The 12,782-nt window shown below is 44.2% G+C and overlaps 1 protein-coding gene across 3 annotated transcripts in view; it reads right to left on the minus strand.

The window, feature by feature from the left end:
• The window catches only part of LOC147725902 (avidin-like), a 67,752-nt gene that overhangs the window by 38,049 nt on the left and 16,921 nt on the right, over positions 1-12,782 (minus strand). The window lies entirely within an intron of this gene.

Here is a 12,782-nt window from a genome sequence, read left to right on the forward strand (position 1 = left end):
GAAGGAGGTCTGGTATCTCTGTCTCGGGACTCGATTTTCCAACAGCCCGCAAGTGGAGCTTGGAAACAATGGAGGTGGATTCTCAGCGAGAGAAAGGCAGTCTCTGTCAGTGCGTCAGCTGGAGGGTCTGCTTCCTTCGGCACTTGCTGTAGCGAGCTGTGTTGGGCAAGTAGATAGTAGAGCTGCTCCAAACCACAGTGTGTTTGCTAGGGCAAGTGTGGGCATATTTATACCTTGAAGGTACCTTGAAGGTTCCTGGTTTAACGTCACCAAAGAACTCCAAGTAATGGCAGTTCTTTGAAAACTCCATGAGTTCTTGGATAAATCAATAGTCAAGCAAGGGGAAGTCCCTGACTGCTGAAGCCGAGTTTTCCAAGAAATCGTTGTGGCTTTTCGGAACTAGTGGAAGTGTTCATGCCTGTATTTGGACTGCATGGGCTATGTCTAAATATGGTTATGATTTCTATGCCTATATAAGGGCATGAATCGGGAAAATTACACTAAGGTCCTAAAATGCTATAAAACACTGCAACGGGAGAGAGGCTGTGGCATACTCACGGAGACACTTACGGGCATATTAATGAGAGCCTTGCGTCATGTTGGCACCACGCAAAGTGGTAAAAGCGTTACGCAAGGCTCAGGGTCAGCTTTATGAAGCCATGGAAAGCCACTTGTGTAATTGCCTAATAAGGCAGTATGGCAACACAAAGCAGTGCCGCGCAAATCGCGGAACCACCTTACTCTGCACAAAAGAAGGTGCGGTGTGGTGGCAAATCCTATGGGTTTTGATGCATTCCCAGATTTACAAGGACCTGTAAACATGGGAATGTGTCAAAACCTTACGCCTCTCTAGGGCAGGCGTAACAAGGAGAAATATCTTATTTTATTTCCTCTTTCTATGTGTTGTTTCTGGGCAGGAAGGTGCCCCTTCCTGCTGACTACACGGTCTCACTTGCATCAAGGTGCAAGGGTGCCTGCGTTGGCGCTGGGCCCCTGAAATAGAGCCAGAGCAGTGTGAAAGGACAGGAATGCATCATATTGGGGAAGTACAGTGCATTCATGCCCTTTCACTTTGACGGAGAACAGCACTTGCTGCACTGCCCTACGCCAAAGCCCCATAAACAAGGGCCGCAATGTGGGAGAAATGCTCTCTGGCCCAATAGGCATAGAGGGGACATGGCATATGAGACCACAGCATTACTATGGACAGACTCTCCAAAGCTGGAAACCTCTTGTAAACATGACCTCTCAAAAGCGTTAAAGACACTTGAGCATATTTTCATCTTTTGGTGCAGGGCAGTGCAGCAAGTCACCTTGTTGCACTGCCCTGCATGAAAGGGAAAGGGCGGGAATGCACTGTTCTGTGTAATACAGCCCATTCCTGTCCTTTTCCCCTGCACTGGTGTCATGCTGGCTGCTCAGCACCAACACAGGCACCCTTGCACCATGGTGCAAAGGTGTCTGCATTGTAGGTAGGATTGCTTTTGTACACCAAGGACACCTTCCAGCACAAAAACTGTCCTGGGAGGCTTTTTTCTTCTTTTATATAAAGATATTTCTCCTTGTTGCACCTCCCTGGGGAGGAGTAAAGTTTTGGCGCATCACCATGTTTACATAGCCTTGAAAATCTGGGGAGGGAGGGGGGGGGGTCAAAATTAAGCCTAGGCGGAGTTCATGGAGTATAACCACTTTCTTTGGCTTTGAACGGCCTCATAGATATGAAGCAAGGCAAAGCAGTGCAAGTCTCAGGTTGCTTTACTCTGTGCTAGGGAGGCGTTCCATGGTCATTGCTGGTGGTAATTAATTTTAGGTGGGGCTTGTGGGGTTTATAGGGGTAAAGGGCTGGAAGTAATTTATGTTTAATTAATATTTAGTTGATCATTCATATTAATGAATTAATTGATAATTAATTAGGGTAATTTGTGTGTGTGGGGGTTTTGGATTTATAGGGGTAAAGGGTGGGGAGTAAATTAATTTTACTAACTTTATAATTAGTTATTAAGTACTATTAGTTTTTTTTAATGAAAATGAATTTTAATTGTGTAAATATTATTTTACAGTTTAATTTTAGCGGTAGGTTCTACGGATTATTGGGGTTAAGAATGGGAAATTAATTAATTTTTTAAATTTGTTTTTTAATTAAAATTATTTCTTTAATTGCTGATTAATTATGTTACTTATGGAAGTACATTTTTGAAACATTTAGATGCGGGCTGTGATTTGTGTTGTGTTATAGGGTAGGAAATAAAAAAAATGAAAATGTATGTAATCATTAATATTTTTGTTCTAAATAATTTCTAAGTAAAACTGTTTTATTTTTTTATTTAATATAATATTTGTAGGTGTTTTTCATATCTACTTAAGATTATATGTTTTTATTTTTAATTTTATTTAATATTATATATATTTGTATTTTAATTTTGAATATATTTATATATTTTTTATTTATTTTAAGTTTTAAATATTTTTTGTAGTTGATATTTTGATTGTTTTTAATTTTGAACTAGCCGGAGTGGGAATACAAAGTTTTACTCCTCCGCAATCCAACAATTTCTCTTCTGTTGCATTGACTGGAATGGGAGGAGTAAATGTTATCCCTCTGCTATCTAACACTTTCCCTACTGTTGCACTGACTGGATTGGGAATAGTAATTTTTACCCATCCGCTATCTATCGCTTTCCCTACTGTTGCCCTCACTGGGCTGGGAATAGTAAATTTTTACCCCTCCGCTATCCAACACTTTCGCTACTATTACACTTATTGGAGTGGGAATAGTAATTTTAACCCTCTGCTATCCAATACTTTCCCTATTGTTGCACTCACTGGATTGGAAATAGTAGTTTTTACCCCTCCGCTATCCAACACTTTCCCTACTGTTGCACTCACTGGAGTGGGAATAGGAATTTTTACCCCTCCTTTAACCAACACTTTTTCTGCTGTTGCACTCATTGGAGTGGGAATTGTAATTTTTACCCCTCCGCTGTCCAACACTTTCCCTACTGCTGAACTGACTGGCGTGGGTATAGTAAATTTTACCCCTCAACTATCCAACACTTTTCCTACTGTTGCACTCACTGGAGTGGGAATAGTAATTTTTACCCCTCCGCTATCCAACACTTTCCCTACTGTTGCATTGACCGGAGTGTGAAATTTAAGTTTAAAGATTTTTAAATAATGTAATGTTTTAATTTATAACCGAATGCTTTTTAAATATATTTTATTATATATATATATATATATATATATATAAATTTAATTAAAAAAGTTCAACACATATATAATAATTAATATATATATTTACTTCAAAAACAATTGTTTTTGAAGTAAATTATATATTAATTATTATATATGTGTTGAACTTTTTTTATTAAATGTATTTGTTATATTTGTTAAAATGTATATTAAATCTAATTATTTTTTAATGTATTTTATTATTTAATATATTTAATATGTATTGTTTTATTTTATATAATAAAAAACAATATTTTTTCTGATATTTTTGTACTTACTATTATACATATAGAATGTCGATATTTTTGACATCGATATTTCAAATTATTGTGGTATGGGGATATTTGAGGTATTGATAGTCAGTCAGTGAACCAAAGGCCAGGCCCTGCGGCCAACCCCCACTGTGCACGGCTGAAGGCTAGGTCTTGCGGCCAACCCCCACCGTGCATGGCTGATGGCCAGGCCCTGAGGCCAACCCCCACCAGGAATGGGTAAAGACCAGGCCCTGATGCCAACCACCACCGAGAATTGCTGAAGGCCAGGCCCTGAGGCCAACCACAACCAGGCAGGGCTGAAAGCTGGGCCCTGAGGCCAACCACCACCGGGCATGGCTGAAGGCCAGGCCCTGCGGCCAACCCCCACCATGAATGGCTGAAGGCGAGGCACTGAGGCCAACCCCATTGTGCACAGCTGAAGGTCAGGCCTTGCGGCCAACCCCCCACCATGCATGGCTGAAGGCTAGGCCCTGCGGCCAGCCATTACTGTGCATGGCTGAAGGCAGGGCACAGCTGGGGTTTGTCGCTCTATGGCCAGGGTGGGTGTCCCGCAGTGGTTTGGGTGCGGGGTCTGTCCACATTTCAAATACCTCATTTTATTTTTATAGTAAATGTATATAAAGTCATAATGACCTTCTAAATATTTTTGTCCTGTAAAAGAGAGGCCTGTCTCTCCTTGGGAGCCCTGTCGCTCGCGTGTGAGCCCTGCAGGCTCCTGTGGGAGCAGACAGGCCTGTTTCCAGTGAGGCAGTGATCCTCCTGGACCTGAGCGCCACCTTCGATTCGGTGGACCACACCATCCTCATCCACCGTCTCAACAAGGCAGGAGTCACTGGTACCGCCCTGGCCTGGCTCAAATCATTTTTGGTACACAGGACCTTCGAAGTGGCCGACAGTCACGACCACTCTAAAGCTTTCCCCCTTAAGTGTGGGGCCCCCCAGGGATCTTCTCTGAGCCCCACACTTTTTAACGTTTATATGACCCCACTAGACGACATTGTTTCACCTTTTGGCATAAAGGTGGTCATGTACGCCGACGACACCCAACTAGTCGTCGCCATTAACCAATCAACCCAGTGCATGGAGAACCTGGTCTCCTGCCTTCAGAACACATCAAAATGGATGTGTGACTCCCGCCTCAAACTCAATGGAGAGAAGTCGGAGATCATGCTACTGGGCGACCCACGCAAACTTCCCACCTCTCAATCCTGGCCGCCCAGCATGGGCCCCCCCCCCCCACACCAAAAAAGGAAATTATAAGCCTGGGCATCTGGTTAGACCAAGACCTCAGCTTCAGAGTCCAAGCAAGAAAAACCGCCGGCACTTGCTTCGGCCTCATGCGAACAGCCCGGAAAATCCTCCCCCTGATCCCCCCCAGTTCCGGAAAAACACTAATCCCGGGCCTCGTGATCTCAAGACTGGACTACAGAAACGCCCTGTACCTAGGTGCCACAGTATCAGTCATCAACAAACTACAACACGTCCAGAATGCCGCGGCAAGACTCCTCACGGGGACCAAACCCAGATGCTCTGCTAAACCCGCCCTCAAATCACTACACTGGCTCCCAATACAGGAGCGGATCACCTTTAAAACCTTGTGTATCTCGCACAAAATTCTTCATGGCAGAGGCCCCCCCATATTGAGACCCTTCTTTAAACCTCACAAATCTACTAGACAGTTGAGATCAGACACTCTCTCCCTGGCCAGTGTCCCCAGAATTAGAAGAGCGCGCACCGGGGGACGCCTCTTCTCATACAACACCCCAAAACTATGGAATGCCCTACCCCTCACCATCCGGAAAGAAACCAACCTGCTGCCTTTCCGCAGGCTATTGAAGACCTGGCTTTTCCCCTAATAATCTTTGCCCCTATTAAATCTAATCCTAGGGACCTTGCAGGTTGAGCCACAGCGCTGGGACGCCTCCGGGTAGCTACGCGCTCTATAAATCCGATTCAAATTCAAAATTCAAATGGTGCCTTGTTGCTCACCTCCTGATGGAAGTGTTCATAGTTCACTGCCTCACAGATCTTTTTAGCATCTTCAACATTAGCTTCCTCGAACAAAGCAAACATAGTTTCTTTTCCTCACTCTGTTTTCTATATTCTTCAGATAGGCTAGTTAATTTGTTAATTCAACAAGGTCTATTCTTCATACTAAAATTTGACATCTATATTTCTCATGTATTACATTCTTATTGTTTAAAACAGGATATTTATATCTAACTCTAACTATTGTTTTACCCCCACTTTGGCGTGATAATCATTTTGTGAGGTACACCTTGTGTGGCATATAATGGAATGTACTTAAAAAAGGTGACTTGAAAGGTTGCCAATAGACAAACCCCCATTAAATTCAGAGCTGAATGACTTTAATTCCGCTGCTGACCAAGATGTCTCAGAATGACACACCAGCAGGAGTCTGTCAGTGTGGGGCAGGTTGCAATGGGAGAGGTGATTCAGAGGTGGCTATCAGGCATTCTATTCCAGCTACATTCAATAGGTGGATTATCAGCCACCTTCTTGTCCTTGAGAAGGGTCATATCTCTCAAGCCATGCATACGTTATTCTGCAATAAACTCTATCCAGGATGTCCGGCTGTTACTTCTGCATAAATTGGCATCTGCTCCAGATGTGGACCCAGCAATGCTTGCCTTCTTGTTCAAGAAAGAAAAATACCCTAAAAGGGCTTTGACCAAGTCCTTTACATTTGTCAAGACAAAACCTTTACATATTATTGGCCCATTATCCAAAGTAATGGCAATCACTGAAGATGCAGCATTTACAGCGGCACCAGTTATTCTGGCCATCTGCAGAGGATGACGTCAGCGTTCTATTTACCTCTTGGGCAACAACAATGTGGCCATTTCATCAGAAAGAAGAAAACTCTCCTCATGAGAATAGACTTCCAGTTGCCTCTGCTGGAGTGAGTCTTAACACGCAAGTACTGTTCCCTAAGTCCTAGGACCCTAGGATGAGTCTAACTAGACTCCTATCATCACAAATGGTGGGACTTAGAAACCTTCTGAACTCCAAGAACTGAAGAAAGCCAGGACAAACCTGCCACACCAATCTGCCCAAGGCACTACTTTTCTGGGCTGAGGAAACAAGTTTCCACTGCTCAGAGCTTTTCTGCATCAGTAAATCCACTTTAGCTTCAGCTAGAAGGCATTGGACTCATTTAGCCCTTGTCAGACACCAAAAACCTCACGTCCACATCAGCGGCGCCTTAGGAGAGAGCGGCTGGTGGCAGGACCACAGCCAATTTTGCCGCCGAGCTAATCAGGATGTGCCTTCCCACCAAGGCAACTGTGGTGGGGATACCTCCACAGCCGAGTTGGTGGAGTAGATGGGAAAAGAGGTAAAAAGCTCCCTTTCTTCTCCTTTCCACTTCTGTTTTTGCCAGGGACGTGAATGGAGAAGTCCTGCCATGACTGCTGCCACTTGACCACGATGGAAACGATGCTGTCATCACCGGGGTCGAAGGTGAGCTGTCCATATCACTAGTTAACATTGAATTGAGACTTAGCCCGTTCTATGCTCATGACAGAATGATTCGTCAAGAGCCACGGTGGGCGTGTGCTCATGACTAAACTGTTCCGTCATGGCTCCCACTCATGGGGGAGGCACTGGCACTCCTCCCATGGGCAGCCCATCGACATCCCCCCAAACAAGGATGGCCGCACAAGAGTTTCCTCTGCCAAACCCTCGGTAATCCGATGATGTCACCGTGCACCGCATGCGCTGACGTTTTAGGCATAGCTGGATGCACTGGAAGCCATTTTCTTCCAGGCGTCCGGTGAAGCAGGTAGGTGTTTCCTGCTTAGTGGGTGAGGGGTTCTTCGTGCATCGAGGCATCAAGGGAGAAATGATGTCTCTTTGCAGGGTATTCCTGCTACACGATTGCGTTCCCGGGCTTGTGGATCCCGGTAAATTATCTTGCCCACAATTTTCTGTAAAACTATCACAGGCACTAGGCCTACCCACACAAGTGAGGTACCATTTTTATCAGGAGACTTTGGGGAATGCTTGGTGGGTGGAAGTTTGTGTATCCACGCAGATCCCATAACGTTCCATTACAGAAATGTGAGGAAAATGTGTCTTTTTTTTACAAAGTTTGAGGTTTGCAAGGGATTCTATGTAAAAGAATCTGGTTAAGCCACACAAGTGACCCCGTCCTAGATTCCTCTGGATGTCTAGTTTTTAAAATGTATAGGTTTGCTAGGTTTTCCTAAGTGCGGACTGGGCTAGGTTTCAAAATCCACAGCTAGGCACATTTTTTTAAAAAGGGTCCGTTTTCACTGGAAATATGTGATGTGTTAATGTTGCTTTTTGGAAAGTTTCCTGTCAAGGGCACTAGGCCTACCCACAGAAGTGAGGTATCATTTGTATCGGGAGACTTTAGTAAATACTGCGTGGATGAAAGTTTGTGAATCCACACAGATTCTAGAACTTTCCATCACAGAAATCTAAGGAAAATGTTGGGGTTTTTTTTTACAAAGTTTGAGTTTTGCAAGGATTCTGTGTTACAGAATCTGTTAAGTCACCCCATCCTGGATTTTCCTGGGTGTCTAGGTTTCAAAAATGTATAGGTTTGCTAGGTTTCTCTAGGTGCTGGCTGAGCTAGAGTTCAAAACCAACAGCTAGGGTTTTCTGTGGAAACTGTGGTGTGTCCATGTTGTGTTTTGGGCCCTTTCCTTCCGCCGGTACTTGGCCTACCCTCACAAGTGAGGTACCATTGTTATAAGGAGACTTGAGGGAATGAAGGATGTGTAGAATGTTGTGGTTCCATGCAGATTCTAGAATTTTCCATCACTGAAATGTAAGGAACATGTGTTTTCTTTCATAAAGTTTGAGGTTTGCAAGGGATTCTGGGTAACATAGCTTAGTGGGAGCCACACAAGTCACCCTATCCTTGATTCCGCTAGGTGTCTATTTTAAAAAAATGTATAGGTTTGCTAGGTTTACCTAAGTGCCGGCTGAAATAGGGTCTAAAATCCATAGTTAGGCTAGGCACGTGGCACAAAAGGGTCAGTTTTCACTGGAAAAATGTGATGCGTCCACGTTGCATGTTCAAGTCAAGTCAAGTCATGAAATTTGTATAGCGCACTACATACCCAGAGGGTTTCAAGGCGCTTAGGAAAGGGGAGGAGGATTATTTGTCAAATATCCACGTTTTAAGCTGCTTTCTGAACGCTAGGTGATTCTGGGTGAGGCGAAGGTAAGCGGGGAGTGAGTTCCATGTTTTGGCAGCCAGGTATGAAAAGGATCTGCCTCCCATGGTGGTCTTGTTGATGCGAGGTACAGTGGCGAAGGCTTGGCTGGAAGAGCGAAGTTGGCGGGCGGGGGTGTAGAAGGACAGCCGAGAGTTGAGGCAATCTGGTCCGATGTCGTAGAGTGATTTGTGTGCGTGGGTAAGCAGTCGGAAAGTGATCCTCTTATTGACGGGTAGCCAGTGGAGGTCTCTAAGGTGACCAGAGATGTGTTCGTTGCGTGGGATGTCCAATATGAGCCTGGCTGATGCGTTTTGGATTCGTTGGAGTTTCTTCTGGAGTTTAGCGGTGGTGCCTGCGTAGAGGGTGTTTCCGTAGTCCAGTCGGCTCGTGACCAGAGCATGGGTGACTGTTTTCCTTGTTTCGGAGGGGATCCAGCGAAATGTTTTTCTGAGCATGCGAAGAATGTTAAAGCAGGAGGAGGATACGGCGCTGACTTGTTTGTCCATTGAGAGTGAAGAATCGAGGATGACGCCTAGGTTCCGTGCGTGGTCTGTCGGGATGGGTGCTTTTCCGAGGGCTTCCGGCCACCAGGAGTCGTCCCAAGCCGAGGGGGATGTACCTAAGATGAGGACTTCTGTTTTGTCCGAGTTCAGTTTCAGACGGCTGTGTTTCATCCATTCTGCGACTTCTTTCATTCCTTCGTGTAGGTTAGTTTTGGCGGTGCTGGGGTCCCTGGTGAGAGAAAGGATCAGTTGAGTGTCATCCGCGTAGGAGATGATGTTGAGATTGTGTTGGCGAGCGATGGCCGCAAGGGGGCTCATGTATACGTTGAAGAGGGTGGGGCTGAGTGAGGATCCTTGTGGTACGCCGCAGATGATTTCAGAGGCCTCGGACTTGAATGGTGGGAGGCGGACTCTCTGGGTTCTTCCAGTGAGGAACGAGGTGATCCAATCAAGTGCTTTTCCTTGGATTCCGATGTTGTTGAGGCGTTGTAGAAGGGTGCTGTGGCAGACTGTATCGAATGCTGCAGAGAGGTCGAGGAGGATGAGGGCGACTGTGTCTCCATTGTCCAGTAGAGTTCGAATGTCGTCTGTTGCTGCGATGAGGGCGGTCTCAGTGCTGTGTTTTGCTCGGAAGCCAGATTGTGAGGGGTCGAGGGATTTGTTGGCTTCGAGGAAGGCGGCGAGCTGGTTGTTGACTGCTTTCTAGATGACTTTGGCCGGGAATGGAAGAAGCGAGATGGGGCGGTAGTTTTTGAGTTCGGTGGGGTCTGCTGTTGGTTTTTTCAGAAGGGCGGTGAGTTCAGCGTGTTTCCAGTCATCCGGGAAGGTGGCGGAGTTGAAGGAGCAGTTGATGACGTCTCGGAGGTGCGGAGCTATGACGGAGTCTGCTTTGTTGAAGATGTGGTGAGGGCATGGGTCTGTGGGGGATCCAGAGTGGATGGAGTTCATCAGGCGGATGGTGTCCTCGGTGGAGATTGGGTTCCAGGCGTTAATGGTGTTAGCGGGGGGAAGATGGTCAGCAGATGGTAGGGTGGGTTGGCTTCCGGGTTGGTTGTCGACGCTGCTACCCACACAAGTGAGGTCCCATTTTTTTGGGGAGACTTAGGAGAACACAGAATACTAGAACAAGTGTTATTACCAATTGACTTTTTTTGCATTTCTGCCTTCCAAATATAATACAATTTATAAAAAAGAAATCAGGTTAGAAAATGACCTCTAATTCACTTGCTTGTATGGGTACTCACAACTTCTGAGATGTGCAAATACCAACTGCTTGTAAACTCTACATTTTGTTACCATTTTATAAATATATAGGTTTCCTGGATACCTATTGGTCACTCTTTATACCTAACCAAATGAATTACTATATACCCACTACACAATAAAAGACTATTGCAAGAAGCAGTTCAGTTATTGGCTCTAGGTTTATCAGGTTCTTGGTGAACCGACAAGTCCTACATATACCCCGCAACCAGAACGATGCATCAGACGTAACGTTATATTGCTTTACAAAATCTGCCATACTTAGAAGAAGATACAGGGGAAAATGTTTGAGCAAATGACTTTTTTTTAAACTCAATTTCAATATTTTTAATTTTCTACTGTTAGTTTATATAAAATTAAAACCTTGAGAAATCTACATAAATCACCCCTTGCTGAATTCAGAATGTTGTCTAATTTTCAGAAATGTATAGGTTTCCGGGATCCATTATTGCTTTCACACCCATTTTTACCACTAACTGGAAGGAGGTTAAAAGTGCAAAAAATAGCAAAAATAGTCCCAGTAAAATGCCAAAACTATGTTGGAAATGTTGGTTTTCTGACAAAAGTCTGCCTGTCCCTGAAAGCTGAGGAGATGGTGATTTCAGCACCATGAGCCCTGTTTGGATACTATTTGCAGGGGAAAAAACAGATGCTTTTTTCTGCAGCACTCTTTTCCCGTTTTTTCCTCCCAATTTTTTTTTTGCTGTGTTTTGCCTAACTTCTGGGTCCCTCCAGGGGAATCCACAAACCCTGGGTACCTTCAGAATACTCAGAGTGTTGGTAAAGAAGGACGCAAAGTTAATGTGGATACCTTACGTTACAGGGGCCTAAGCTCAAACTACCCAAATCGCGAAAAAGGTATGGGGGTGGCTAGCAGCGAAGGGGTTAACATTAGCTTGGGACCCGTGTGTTTACATAAATGTCCTATAAAAATAGAACTAATGCTTGTGCGATGCATATGTGTTTGAAGTAGTAGTGTCAGTAATGAAATGTAATATACCTGTATCAACACGTATTGCAAAACTTTAGTAAAATTATTTTTGGTGGGAGTATTCATTACCATAATGAATGCTGGCACCAGATGCAACCCCCATCACTGTGGCCAAAGAGCACCAAGTTTTTGACGCCTTCCTTAATATGAAAAAATACTGTTCACTTCCAAACCTATCATCTTCTTCAGATAAGAGATGGTTTATTCATTTTTTTAAATAATTGAGAATCATATTCATGGCTATGCAATCACTGATAAAGGCAAAAGGTAATAATTTAGGCGTTTTGTTACGTCACCACACTCAAAAAATAAATAAAAGAAAAAACTGTGGGCAGAGAAAGTACATTATTTTGAGGACCAAAGTCAAATAGAATACATATTTTCAAGGTCAAGGTATCAAAGCAACATTTGAGAATCTTTTAATAGAGCAGAGGATATGAAGCTCCAATTAGAAAATACTCTTGTGGTCCTGGAGTGGGAGGAGCATACATACATTTGCATAAACAAAAGACATCTAGCTCAGCGGTTACTCCATCAGGGAACAGCCGACGCCCTGGTACCGGATGTCCGGCGCGTCACTTTGGAGCTGATAATGTCATGAGTAGAGGAAGCTCTGAGCTTGTGTAAGGAGGTGTAGACCCAGTGGCGCCCCAGGTCCTTGCGGCATTCCCGCTTCTCTTAAGAATAGCTGATTGATAGATTAGTAGAAACTTGCGGCCCTATTTATCAATATTTCACTCTTTGTCACCTCACATGCTTAACTTGTTTATGAAAAATTTGAATAAGGCCCTGAATACTTTTGGAAATACCGTAATTCATTACCAGGTGGTTCTCGATTACTTTTCTATATGGACAATACCCCTTATTCTCAATAGGCCTGGGTGGGACTTGTGACGTTTTACTCCGCGGAATTCTGCAGAGTTGCAAAAAAAAATCCACAAGATTCTACCGAATCTAGTGAATGGGCAAAAATAGGCATGTTGCGCAGCTCACCCAGGGACTTGGGGGCAGATGTATCAACATCCCCGTTTGCGATTCTCAAATAGCGATTTTTTGAGAATCATTATTTGAGAATTGCAAAATGGGATGTATGTAAAAAATCGCTACTTTTTAGCGTATTCTTAGTTGTCCTTAAGTGCAATTAGCAAATTGCGAAATCGCAATTAAGGAATTCTTTCCCATTCATTTCTATGGGCCAGGAGGCCCATAGGAATGAATGTGAAGTCATTCTCAATTTTCGATTCGCAATTTGAGAATCGCAAATTGAGAATAATTACAAGGGTGCAAGGGTGTCATAAGGACACCC

Source organism: Lissotriton vulgaris, chromosome 3_1 (genome assembly GCF_964263255.1).
Source record: "Lissotriton vulgaris chromosome 3_1, aLisVul1.2, whole genome shotgun sequence".
Lineage (NCBI taxonomy): Eukaryota > Metazoa > Chordata > Amphibia > Caudata > Salamandridae > Lissotriton > Lissotriton vulgaris.